Source organism: Peromyscus leucopus, chromosome 8b, assembly GCF_004664715.2.
Source record: "Peromyscus leucopus breed LL Stock chromosome 8b, UCI_PerLeu_2.1, whole genome shotgun sequence".
Lineage (NCBI taxonomy): Eukaryota > Metazoa > Chordata > Mammalia > Rodentia > Cricetidae > Peromyscus > Peromyscus leucopus.
The window spans coordinates 81311859-81326376 of NC_051086.1; the positions used below are offsets into that span (position 1 = coordinate 81311859).

At 38.7% G+C, this 14518-nt stretch overlaps 1 protein-coding gene across 2 annotated transcripts in view; it reads right to left on the minus strand.

Annotated features, from left to right (window-relative positions):
• Positions 1-14518, minus strand: part of Kcnj16 (potassium inwardly rectifying channel subfamily J member 16) — a 57342-nt gene that overhangs the window by 18428 nt on the left and 24396 nt on the right. The window contains exon 1 of one of the 2 annotated variants that reach the window (XM_028865280.2): positions 10088-10402. The exons of the other annotated variant lie outside the window; for it this stretch is intronic. The gene's annotated coding sequence lies outside the window, so the exon portion shown is untranslated. Of the gene's footprint in view, positions 1-10087; positions 10403-14518 lie in introns of those variants that run through there. 2 annotated transcript variants of the gene reach the window in all.

Consider the following 14518-nt stretch of genomic DNA (forward strand, 5'->3'; position numbering starts at 1 on the left):
CCTGGGCAAAGAGCAGTTTAGGAATTCAAGTGTTAATTCCCAAAGCGATTTCATTCAGCAAGCAGTGTGTTTATGAAAATTTGAGTGATGCTTGGCTCAAACAAATGCATTTCCAACATGCCAATCAAAACTTTTTATTCACCAAGAATTTACACAACATAGAAATACAGCAAACAAATTTTAATCTATTTTGAAACTACAAATGAGTGTGATCATGGTGCCTTGTATTAAATTCCCAAGTAATTAATAAAAATATTATGTTGGGGAAAAATAAAGATTAGTTACAACAATTTCAACTATAGTCTATATGTTGCTACCCCTTACCCCTTTGGTTTGTGGTTGCCTGGAGAAGAACACAGAGATGAGCCAATGGCTTTCTTTGGAAATAAAATTTGATTTTGTTATCACTTAAGCAAAATGCCATTTTACATCCACATATAATAAATGTCATTTGCAAGAAATTCATCCACCGATAGGTCTGGGAATTCTTTTGAGGTTTAAAATACAAGTGAAGGCTATGCTAACAATGCTGGTTACTTTCATTCATAGAATTTAGGAACAGAGGAAGAAATGCCATATTGGCACTATTTCTAAGATATAAAACTTCGCTGAGTCCGAGTCTCTTGTCACTTTCCTGTAAGGGCAAACAGGGGACCTTAATTGCAAAAAGGAAAAATGGAAGGATTGAGGCTAAGCTCAAGGTTAGGGTACTTGCCTAGCATGTGTGAGGCCATATAAACACACAATTAGAAACCAGCCCTCCAAGGCAGATTTCCAGCCAGTGTCCTATGCCAGCTCCCATATCCACAAATATTTTTTATAAAGGACACATATCAAGCTAAGAAAATATTTGTGCTTTTATTCATTCACATTTGGCTAAATGGCACTAGAATCTTTTGAAAGCCAAGAATTATAAGGCTGACTCTTTGACCCTCTGGGATTTCCACTTGGATCACAGCTCTCTCCCAGAGCTGCAAAAACATGGCAACAGCTTGCATCTGCCTATTGCAGCAAGCAAAGCAGGTCTCCACCTCCTCTCCCAAGAAGGCCTGCTTCTGTTTTGAAGCAAAGAGTACCTTGTACAGAGACAACACACCGGAACAGTTGGTCTTGCCTATGTGTGGACATGCTGCACTTCTTTCCCTGAAGAGATTTTGCTCTCAGTTCCGTATAATGGCACTAATCAAACAGCAATTATAGAAGCAATGATGGACAAGATGTCAAAAAAGTACAAGGTATCAGTGGCACAACCCTGAAGGTCATTGGTGATGCCAACCAAGATTCATCTATGGGTTCCCTGTTTCTGCTTTTAGGGACACCACCCTCATACTGCTTCATGTCTTCTCTCAAGGTTACAAGTGCCTGGCCACTTATGCCTGCTTCCTAATGATAATCATCCAATATAGGTTTCAATAAGTCTTTTTTGAAGTTATAACTTAAATTTTTCATTGTATATATTTGTTGTACATGGACTGTGTTTCACAGGGAGAATTTCATACACATTTATAGCATACCATAGCATCCCCTGACATCTCATCCCATCATCCCTTTTCTCTCCACTTCTCTTTCTCATTAGCTCTCTTTTGTTCCCCTAGACAGTTTTATTGGAAATATATATATATAAATATATAAAATTATAAATAAATATATATTCATATGATTTTATGTATCTGTATAAAGTCTAGAAACCATATATAAAAACATTCTATTAGTCTGAAACTAGCTTAATTTGCTTAATATGATTATCTCTAGTTGTACCCATTTTTCCTACAAGAAGACATAACTCTACTCTTCTTTGTGGCCACAGAAATTCCACAGTGTACACACGCATCCTTCCCTCTGTTGTTTCCTCTGTTATTGGACAGAACTCAACCAGTGAAGCCAGTACCAGCACCTGTGGACCAACTTTAAAAAGGACTCCCCAGAAGTGAGCACAGAATTTATAATTCCATCTTTGTGGTTCTACCCAGAGATCTGACTAGCACTAAGTGGGGCTCACTTATGATATTATCACCTGTTAATTATTTATTTTATTGTTATTGTTATTCTTCTTATTTTTGTTTTGTTTTGAGACCTCATGTAGCCCTGGCTGCCCTGGAACCCATAAATATCTACCTGCCTCTGCTCCTCAAGTGCTGGGATTAAAGGTGTGTGCTACCAGACTTTACTAAGTATAATTTACATTGTATTGATATGTTTTTTTTTTATTTTGTCAATTACCTAGCTACAAGAAAAACTGAAGTAGTTTACTAAGGAGTGTGAAAAAACCCACTAGGATTTCAATCCAGTCCTCTATAAGTAGACAATTGCCAGTCTTTTGGGTGTAAGTTTGATCCTGGTTTGTGGACTTAAACACATTCTATTCTGTTCTTCTATCTCTCTGTACCAGGTTGCTGCAAGATAAGCTCAGCTTACCTGAGGTACATCTATTACATCAGGGTACACCAATACATTGAGTAACTATCAGCCTATTAACCCTGACTGGACTAAATCATTAAGAATCTGAAGCCTCTTCACTTGGGAGGTAGAGGCAAGAGGATCTCTGTGACTATGAGGCCAGCCTGGTCTACAGAGGGAGTGTCAGGACAGACAGGACTACAAAGACAGATCCTGGTTTTTTTTTTTGTTTGTTTGTTTGTTTGTTTTGTTTTTTAAAGAAAGGAAGGAAGGAAGGGAGAGAGAGAGAGAGAGAGAGAGAGAGAGAGAGAGAGAGAGAGAGAGAGAGAAGAAAGAAAGAAAGAAAGAAAGAAAGAAAGAAAGAAAGAAAGAAAGAAAGAAAGAAAGGCCAATCTAAAGTCTCTCATGGCAAGAGGCCAGGGGAGTCCTGAGAGGTCATCCAGTGATACTTTTGCACGGACAGTGTTCAGTGTTTTCACACAAGAGATTATCATCCAGTGATTGGATAAGAGACAATTGGAAACCCTTTGGAATTAAACCAAAATGTTTGAACATAACAATGGGAAATACAATTCAGTGTGGATTATGTCATAGAGAATCCTGAGGAGGGTGGCAAGGACAAAGCTTCATTTGCACACTTCCAAAGTACACAACTTTATCTCTGCATTCATTCCTTCTGCAAGCAGATGCTTGGCACTTGTGGGTGAACTAGTCCTAGTCCCAAAAACTCAAGACTGGGCTGGGTGTGGTAATACACTCCTGTAATCCAGTGTGGGAGGCAAAAGGAGAATTGTGAGTCTGATGCCAGCCTGAGCTATGTAGTGAGACCTTGCTTGAAAAGCAAATTAATGAAAGTCTGGAGAGATGCTTTTTTCAGAGCCTCATTCTTGGTGTCCAGAAACCATGGCAGCTCACAAGCATCTGTAACTTTAGTTCGAGGAGAACTGATGCTCTCTTCCTACCTCCTTGGTCATCAGGCACATACCTGATGCACATACACACCTGCAAAAAAAAAAACCACTCATACACATAAAATAAAAACAAATAACTTTTTGTGTCTGAAGAGATGTCTCAGCAGTTAAGAGCACTTGCTTTTCCAGAGGATCGGGGTTTGTGTCCCAGTACCCACACTTTGGCTCACAACCATCTCTAACTCTAGTTTCGGGGAATCTGATGTTCCTTCTGACTTCCATGGACATCAGGCAGGCATGCAGTACACATACATATATGAAGGTAAAATAACATTCTTAAAAATAAAAAAAAAGTATTCAAAGAAACATTAAAATTGATTAACAATAGTCAATGCTTTAAAGGAGAAGGAGGGTGCATCCGTGTGTGTGTGTGTGTGTGTGTGTGTGTGTGTGTGTGTGTGTGTGTGTGTGTAGGTAGGTATGCAAGGCTGGTTCATGAGTTGTGAGTCTGAACATTAGTCAACAACCCAATCCTGCCCCACATATTCTCTAGATTTTCTGTGAATAGCCGAAGGCCATTTTCAATAAACTAAGATGATCATCTGTTTGCTTTCTCTTCCAAGGACATTCTTAAACTGTGATTAGATGATGTCTTCTAGTTATGTTAATAATATTGCACTGAGATTATTAGATATATGAAGGAGGAGGTTACAGAAGCCTGGCCTCAAATCAAAGGGCTGTCTTTGTCAGTATCAGCCCAGCATCAATGAAATGAAAAGTAATTTACACCATGACAGATAACTGAGGAGGCACTGCCAGGCAAAATTAGAGATGGAAGCACACCCGAGACAAGGTAGGTCAATGGATATGAAAGATTAGTTAGTGGGGTTGGCTAGATGAGTCAATTAGTAAACCCTTGCTGTGCACACGTAAGGATTTGAGCTCAGATACCTAGTACCCACAGAAAGAGTCAGGAGTAGCAGCACATGCCAATAATCCTAGCCCTTGGGAGTCAGAGACAGGCAGATGTTTGCAGCTGACAGGTTAGCTTTAAATGAGCTCTGGCTTCAGTGAGACAAAAGTTGTCTCAGAAAAAAAGGTAGAGAGCAGTAAAGGAAGACACCAAATGCTGACCTCCATATACACATGCAACACTAACAGAAACATATGCACCAAATTGCACACACAACACACATGCAAAAGTTTAGTTAAATAAAAGGGAAACATTCTATGAATTTACTATACAACATGTTGACTATGGTAAGTGATATGTTTCAGCTTTTGAAATTTGCCAAGCAATAGATTTTAAATGGTCTTATCACAAAATTTATGGGAAATTTTGTCATTCCACAATATGTGTGTGTGTGTGTGTGTGTGTGTTTATAATTGTTATTTGTCAACTAAAAACAAACAAATAAAGCCTGAAGTTTGGTTATAACCTGAAGAGGGACATTTACATCATCTCCAAAGACACTTAATATCTCTAAAGACTACAGAGAGAAAGCAGCCAGCTCTCTGAGTCTGTTGAATTCACTGCTGACACTGATGAACCACTGGTTGTGAACGAAGTTTTCATAGCATCTTGCATGTGGGCTTGGAGAGCTGAGCACACTGGGTGGGAAGGGAGTACTTTCATTAGGAAAAAAGAGTAATTCTTCCCTTAGCTACAAATTTGAAGCATTTGTGTTTGTAGATAATATAACAGCAAGCATACTGGGAGTTGGGGTAGAATTTGAGATTATATACTGAAGGATATTCACTGGGCATATAGAAAATTTAGCTATGAGTGGAAAAGGACAGAAGTTTCATTCACTTTCTTGGGAAAATGTGTAGAGCAAAGAAAGTCAGGTCTTTAATTAGCTTAGTTGATAAGAAAAGAGGAAAGACAAGAAAAGGAGAATATAGAGTTCAGGAATTTAAAGAAGTGACCATGCATAGTGTGTAGCAGATTCAGGCTACCAAGCCTTACCCAATATGAAGGCCCCAGATATGAAGTTGAGTCTAGGGACCTCCACATACAGATGGTATAAGAATATGACACAATCCTCAACCAGAAAAGAAGAGCTTCTTAAGTGTCTGGCACTTCATGTCCAGGAACATGCTTAATACTTCTCCCTGGGACCCTGGAAACCAGGCATCAATACCATCCTCTCCCTTGGATACAGAAATGTCATTTAACTAGCTTGGTAGGCTTTTCAGGATGAACAGGAACTATTTGAAGAAAAGGAGTATGAAGAACTCCTCTCATTCCATTGCTAAAGTTTTGTGTTAGGAAGTACTTTACCACAAAGACATGCTTCTCTGATGCTACTACAGCTTGAAGCTGTTATGAACAAAATGAGAAATGGCTGGTGTGGTGATATAATGTGTACCTTAACAAAAATTAACCTGAAGATCAGAGGACAGAACAAGTCACTAGATTAAACATAGAGGCCAGGCAGTGGTGGCACACACCTTTAATCTTAGCACTCAGGAGACAGAGATTCATCTGGATCTCTGTGAGTTCAAAGCCACTCTGAACTACATGAGATTGACTCAGTCTAGGAGAGAAAACATAGCCAGGCAGTGGTGGCACACATCTTTAATCCCAGTACTGGAAAGCACACATGCCTTTAATCCCAGGAAATGATGGCCGGGCCGAGAAAGGTAGATAAGGTATGAGGAGACAGGAACTAAAGGCTTTCTGGCAGAAGTGTCCCTTTTAGTTAGAGGCCTTTTCAGCTAAGTCTTTTCAGCTGAGGAAGCTCTTTCAGCGGAAACCCTTTCAGGCTGAAAAGTCCTAGAGGTAAGACGTGGCTTGTTCCTTTTTCTCTCGGATATTTCAGCATTCATCCTAATATCTGACACCTGTGGGTTTTTTTTTTTTATTAAGGCCATTAACATGGAATTCATGTTACATGTTGGATGCAGAATCATTATTAATATGTCTTGAGACACTTATTTCTTATCATTTAGGCATAGGTTCAGGACAGAATTAGCTTCAAGGAATGTTGATTGTGTCCCCAGAAATGTGCTACAGAGCCATGTTGATAAGAATCCTCGGAAACGTTCAGCTCAGAACCTGGAGCTGAGAGCACTACCCGTGACATCAAATGACCTCGGCTATAGGGATTTGAGGAGGTCGCAGGCAGGGAAATTAGAGAAGCTGGTCCCTAAAAGCTCATTGAGTTTAGCCCAGACATGGAGCAAACGAACTGTGAGACAAGAAACAAAGGCCAATACAGTGGAAAACAACCATATTTCCCAGAAAATTCAAAGCAACTATTAAAAAAAATAGATTTTGATCCACAAAGAATTTCCAGTGAAAGTAATGAAAAGCTGTTTAAGTGGAGATATCTTAGATCTGAAGGTCCATTGAAAGCATTTTTTTAAACAGACTCTGTAATGGTAAAAATGAGATATAGGAAATAATACAAGAATAAGTGAAGGAAAAACTATTAAAGATACACACTCTTGTACTTGTATTCAAAATCTTTATCAAGCATCACAGTAAAACAGCCTTTTCTAGGTTGGACATGCCTATTGCTGTCTTGGAGCTGAGAGGCTGTAACCATCCATAAAAGAACCTCATAAGACCACAGTTCTTAACATTCCCTACAGAAGAAAGTCATGGCTCATGAGATCTTCATCTGGCCTTCTTCTTCAGATTCCAATGATCACTGTAGATAGTGTAAGCAGTTGTTTGGGGTGGGATTTCTTGGTGGGGTAGCTGTCCATCAAGTCGCTCAAGCTATCTCCCAGCAGTATAGCTGCCCTCTGAGTCAACCCTGTCCCTCTAAGCAACCACTGAAAACTCACAGGTTCACTTTTCTGGACTTGAATGGAATTCTTTCTTTGGTTTGTGGATGATCTAACTAGGGGTATTAATCCATTCCTTATGTTTTCTCAGGGAAAAAAAAATCACCCAACCTACAACAACTATGCTCTCTATTTGGTGATCTAGATTTTCCCAGATAATTAAAGCAGCTCCAAGTAGCTGACACCCTTGCATGCAGAAATTTTTCCCAGAAATGGGAAAATCATACACTCATACATACATGTATACATATATGCACATATATGTATGTATATACATACATATATATATGTATGCATATATATATATGCAACAGAGACAGTTACTGTTTTGTGATGCTTGTCTGACTAAGAACTGCTTACTAAATTTATAAGGGTACAGATTTAATACGCTTATCAACAAGAATGTTTTGCCACTAATATTTTTAACAATAGACACCATCCTGGGATTATTTGTTTGAAATTTGTGTAATCAAAGGGTTTGTGGAGGAATTTCCTGCATTTGTTAAGGAGTTGGGCTAGATAACTCTGAAGTTCTTTTAGCAGTAAGATGCTAAAAGGCTTCATGTTACAATGTTTTCATCAACAAACACACAGTATTTACTCCAGTATTAGGAGATGAACAATGGAGAATAGCTGCCCAAGAGGATTAAAAATAAAACTGTCACACAAACTTCAACATCTTATTAAGATCCAAGCACTTGAATCTTCTGATTTAAAAGGAGAATTACGAGCTTTGCTGTCACATCAACAGGAAATGTCATTCCCTTTCATGTCTGGTTACTATCTTTGCTCTTGATCAGTGTTGACTTTTCTGGTTTAGTTGACTTGTTTTCGTTTTTATTTTGCAATCTGCCTGTAGCTCAAAGCTTAAAAACATATCAACATATGGGATGAGAAGGATTTCACATGTGATTAGGGATTTTCTGAGCCACCATTAGGGAAAACTCAGGAAGCCATACATGGTATCATATTTAAGACAGTGTCTCTTTATGCACCCACATCTGAACTCAAACCCATAATGTAGACCACATTGACCTTAAACTGTTAGTTCCCAAGTACTGTGATAATATTAGTATATGCTACCACAGTACTAGAGAAACAGAACAGGAGAATGACTAACAGTTCAAGGTCAATATGGTCTACATTTTGGGTTCTAGTTCAGATGTAGGTGCATAAAGAGACTCATGTCACCCAGACTAGCTATTTTACACCTTTAAAAATAGTTAATTCCAAAAATTAAATTTGACAGCACTGTGGAATAACAGAGGTCCTGTCAATGTTTAGAAATTGTTCATTAAGCTTAAGTACTTGAGTCAAACAAGGGCTGATCTGAAACAGCCGCATGACAATGAGAGATGAAGCCACTGGGCAGATTCACTCAATAGTGGATGCTTTGATATGGGTCAACTTTAAAAGATCAACATGTAAAATCGTTAATCTTTATTACACCATCACACCGAAGAGAATAGGCCTGGCCCTAAATCATCTTGACCCTGCTTCTTCCTCATGCCAGCCCATTCTAACATACCATCTCTGACCTCAGCTGCATCACTAGCTGGAGACTGGGCTCATCGACAGAGTGAGGCCCAGGGGTGGAACACAGTTATCAAAGAGCAAAATCCATGGCAGCAACATATCAAAGTTGATAATTTTTCTAGAACTACCTTTTTTATTCTACCTTCCCCACTACAAACTTACAATTGGCTGGAATTTTTCTCAAATCTGAGAACAAAGTGGGTGTTCTTGGATCTGAGCCATTTGTTACAATATCACTCTGAGTTCAGCTATTAAATCAAGTCACTCTTTACACCAGAATTTCCTTCTTCTTGAAATTGGAGCTAATAACAATTATCTCTGTGTATTTGTAGTCCCTATGTGCTAGGTACCATATCATCAGAGATTGTATACTATCTTGGGACCGATACTGTTAAAGGCTTTTCTGAAGGAAGTGGGGAGAAGCTGAAAAACTAGGAAAGGTCACTCTCCTTGAGTAGCCAATTCTGACTGGATGTTAAGCTCTTAGAAGCTCTGCAGACACTATATCACCCTCCTCTGAGTTCTCAGGATGGTTCAAAGACTCACAGGAGTCAAAGAGAGCTTTGGGAAGGCAGAGATTCATGTTCTTTATAAATAAGATACTTATGGCCAAATCTATGATCCCACACCTATATAATCTTGGAATCACCACACAGTCAAACTGTACTTTTTCTAATTGTGTCTTTTCTGCTAGTGAAATGAAAACTTGCAAACATGGGATTGCCTGAGTGTTATTTACTCTGTAGCATCAGTTGAAATAAAATAAGGAATGGAAGTAATTAATGGAAGAAAAACATTAAATTTTAGAAAGCCTGGTGATTTTTTTTTATCCCTTTCAGATTCTCATGTTTATGGGGTAGGGTGTTACTCTTCACTAAAGACCTTTCAGTAGATACTTTCTACATACATTCTAATAATAATCTGTCCCCATATTTTTAGTTGGGAAGAAGTAATTATGACAAAATCACTGCAGAAGCATGACTTGTCTCACAGTTTCAAATCCTTCATATTCTTTTATTGTCACTCGGAGGCAGTAGAAGGTGACAAAGGCATATACAACATACCTTTGTTTTATGAATGCCTGTTTGCACAGGAAATTAAAGACTCACTTCTTCCACACCAGCCACATCGAGAAGCAAACATGATGTTCCACTGGTAAAGCCGCTCCCCTTTTAGTCTCTTTGTCTGAATGTTGCTTCCCCTAAGAAATCTATAAATGGCACTTACATTCTTAGTCTGTTTGGTTCAACACTCCCTCGAGATGACACGAAAGGAAAAAAGAATTCCCAGTCATCGGCCTTGTCGTAATAAAGCATGACTACATAGACCAGAAGATGCAGGTACCCATCAAAAGCCTCGACACAGAAAGAATGAGCTTAAGGGAATAGATGAACAAGAAAATAGCCCAGGCTTGGACCACTTTGTATACGACAGCAAGATCTTACCTCAGTTATAGATCCAAACCCTGTGACCTTTTTATCTTCAATAGGACCGTAGCGAACACATCTCATTCTCTTTTCTCTGTGCCCTTCTAGTTCACTCTCTGAGGCTGTCAGCACCTACCACCATGGAGATGAGAAACCCCACAGCAGAATCTCGCTCTTTTTTGCCTTTCCGGACGCATTCAGCACAGACAAAAGCCAGAGTTCTCAGCATTTACTCGAGTGAATCGACACTTTCTTTAACTGGTTCCCATGCCTACTCATGGTAGAGATGCTTGCCAAAGGGGGCTGACAGAAAACAAGAAGCCAGGAGAAATATCCTTTCTCTATACTCATTTACAACTCAGTCTTTTGATTGCAGCTCTAGGAGCCTGTTAAATCACAAGAATCTCTCAAATTACCAAGTGGCCACATGCTGCCCCCTAAACATCACATTGACCAAGAAGGCTGAATCCTCTCATGCTGACATCCCAGGGCTGGTACAACTTCATCCAAGTCTGATCTTATGTGTGAGCTCTCTATTACTGTCACAGTAGAGTTTTCTGGGAAAACCCACACCCTGTCTGACAATGTAACCCTATACCAAAGGCAAACAGTCTCTTGCCCAACATCATTTCAAATGGGCTCCAAGGTAGTAGGTGACCCTAGAAAAATTATCACCAACCTTGGTATTAATTTCAAGGACATTACATGTTCTTTGAGAAGCTGCTTTCATTGGTAGTTGTTTTCTTTACTTTGGGGATAAGAGAAAAAATGAGTCACTTACTCATTGTCCAGCTTTCATTCATTATGAAGGCTTATCATTTTGAATAATTAGTCACGAATATGTTCATTTTTCAAAGAAACAAGTGACTGCTAGTGAGTTTACTGAGAACTGAGAAGAGGAATTTTGATATGAGAGGCTTGATTTAGTAGTGGATTTTTGGCTGGGGTAAATTGAATACACTCTTTAATCAAATAGATATGCCAGGAGATAATAGTACAGAAGTTCAGACTAGAACTTAAAACCAGAAGTTATTGCTATATATTTGGCAATTGCAGTCACAGGAAATGGAAGAGACCACACAAGAATTCAGACTAGTTAGAAGAAAGAAGGATTCCATGACTAAGGCTTGAGGTGAAAACCAATTTGAAGAGGATCCACAAAAGGAGACTGAGAGAATTGCTTTACGTAGAACAAAAATGTAAGCTATAGTACACCATGAAAGTTTGGCAGGGCTAGGGAATGCCATCCCTGTTTGGTATGAAAGGTATTTAAAGATAACACCTTGGTATGGAGCACTGGCATTTGACAGTGAGATGCCACTGGTGACCTGGTGAAAAAAACATAACAATTTTGGAGACAGAGTCCTGATTAGATGACAAGCATGTAGTATGGGAGGTCTTAGAGAGAGGGGGCACCAAGCTTTCATAGGGCTCTGTGCACGAGTGGAGTAAACACTGGGGTGGATGGAAAGCCACATGGGAAAGAACAGGGCCTTGTTTGTCTGTTGGTTTGCCTTTCATAAATCCTTTGGTAATGTCATGCATGTCTATCAGTTTGTTTGAACATATACATCTCTATTACACTCTCACACTTGTTAAACCCCTTCTTCTCCCAACATTTCCCCTCCTTCTTTCATATTTGTTTGGTTTTTTGTGACCCACTGAGTTTGATTTGGGACTGTTGGCATGAACACGGTGTGGGTAAGCAGCAAGTGGTAACGCCTCCTTGTTCCAGTTAGACACGTGCTGCCAATGGCTGCTTAGGGATGGGTGGACTTCTCAGGCTATACAGAGGTGCTAATTTGTCACTGAAAGTGTTTTCAATTGATTAATTTTCCTAATTAAGTTGATGTCCTGACTCTTGTGTATCATTTGTTTTAAAACCAAGTTCTTTTGGAAAATACAAAGAAGGTGTCATTATTTTCAAAATCATAGGGAGTGAGGGCAATGCTAATATTAGAACCACCACTGGATTCTCCTCATAAATCTGATGTTACTTGTTTAAATGATTGTGCAATAAGCAAATAATCCCCTCTATTATTTTATCTTAATGTTCTATCTCATAGAAAATACTATTTTTATTTCTTAAGTAATGATTATTTTTATACATGTAAAAATAATATAAACCATAAAATATAAATCTCATAATTTGTCATAATCATTAAGATAATTATGTTATTGGTGTACAAATTAATCATTACCTTTCATAAAACCATATGCTCGTTTAAAACATCGATTAGCATAGAGTCAGTGCTTAATGCCTATTTCTCAAAGGTCAGAATAACTATACAAATAAATAAAGCATTAAAAAGAGCTACAATTTCAATTGTTTACTGTGAAATTGGTCTAGTCACTTTGTAATTGAAAAAAATTAAAAGAGCTTAAAATACACACATTTATTTTGTTTACCATGTTAAACCTATATATATATGGAGAGAGAGAGAGATAGGGAGATGCACACATTTGCAGTCTCTGTATGTATACACCTATTTCATATAGCTCTTAGTAGAAGTAAATAAATTAATATTTTCAAAATAGTTAAGACAGTAGCAGACAAAGTAAATGTTGTCAGAATCATTGTGAAATTATTCTAATTGGAGGACTAGGGAGAAGAATACCTACAAGAGTGTGGGTAAGTGGTTAAGAATAAACTGTTTTCTGTAGTGTAAGGATTGACAGAAAATGGTGGGGGAGGGGCAGGGCTAAAAAACTTACACAGCAGAAGGAATGGACAGACAAGCATCAGGTATAATTAACGTTATGCAAATGAAACACATTGATCTTAGGAAAAAATGCCAATTATACTCTGGAAAGGCTATGACAACTACATAATTTGTACATAGTAATTCTATTTTTAGAGAAATGTTTGTTTCCTTTGAGATAGAGTCTCATGAATAGTAGCCTGGGCTCAAACTTGCTATGGTGCCTTAGACGACCTTGAACTTCTGATCCTGCTGCCTCCACCTTCCTAGTGCAGGGATGGCAGGAGCATGGCACCACCACCATCACCACTGTGAATTTATGCAGTCCTGAAGACGGAACACAGGGCTTCCTTCGCAGCAAGTCAGCATGAATTCTACCAATTGACCTATACCCCCCAGCCCTCTGTTCTGGTAATTTAACGTAAGACAAAAAAAAAAAAAAAAAAAAAAAAAAAAAAAAAAAAAAAAAACCCTGTTTACTTTTACCCAGCACCATGTACATATGAATAATGGACAAAAATGTTAACTTTAGCCTGATTTTCAATACTCAGTGAAAATGCTGAAGTTATTGTATCAGTCTCAGCCTCTGCTGAAACAGCCCCTTCTGACTGAAACAAATTGTGCCATGTTTTGCTGGCCTGAGAACTTCCTGTTATTCTATCTGAAGGGCTATGCTAGGATGTGGAGGAAGTATTTCAAGTTCTCATCAGTAAACAGGGTGTCCCTCCTGAATGTCTTTCCCACTACTTAGGATCCTCAAGCCTGTTGTGCTTTTCCTGATACACTTCACTTCCGTTGGCCAGGCAATGCTGAAGTGAAGTACGTTATCCTGATAGATTTTAGCCTCAGAAATCATGCATAAGACACCGGTGAAATGTTTACTTCCTCTCAGATGAGTGACAACGTTTAATTTTAGAAAGGAACACTGAAGTGCCCCATGCATTTCTGGTTGGAGTTTTTATTTAAGAATTTGCATAATTTTTTTAAACCGTTGGTTAGTACTCCTCACTGCCAAATGCACACAGTATCAGGCAAAGACCTTCTGAGAACTGACAAAATGATTGATCAGGGGATGACCTGAGATTATTCAACATATTCATATGGATCATGGGAATATTAGTACAAGAGTGAATCATCTGAGCCCCCTCTATAATGTCCCTCCCAAACAGCTTTCAGTGTCTGATTTTCTGTAGTGTAAGGATTGACAGAAAATGGAGGGGGAGGGGCAGGACTAAAAAACTTACACAGCAGAAGGAATGGACAGACAAGCATCAGGTATAATTAACGTTATGCAAATGAAACACATTGATCTTAGGACTGCAGTAGTGCCCACGTGTTCTATTCTTGCTTTACAGTGACTCAACACAATTAAAGAGGAAGTCCTTCCTCAGACTCAGATAAAAATGTGCCTTCTTGTAGCCATCAAAAACTTTCCTGCATCCACACTGTCCCCAAACTTCTGCAAAACAAGCCTTGCAGTACTTCTAATTCTCAGTTCTTCATCTGAATAAAGATGAGAATCTTGTAGTCACATCTTATCTTCTAACACAGACTTCAATTCTTCCAGGGGAAAAGAAAATCCCCAAGTCTTTCATTCTTTCCAGTATCCATAGTCATCATTTAACTTGTTATTTGATTCTATGGGGTAAGTGTTATAGTTCCAAGTCACTGAAGAAATATATACCAACCAGAACTGCTGGTCACATGGTCAATTCATTCACAAGATGTGGTTGGGACCATGTAGTAC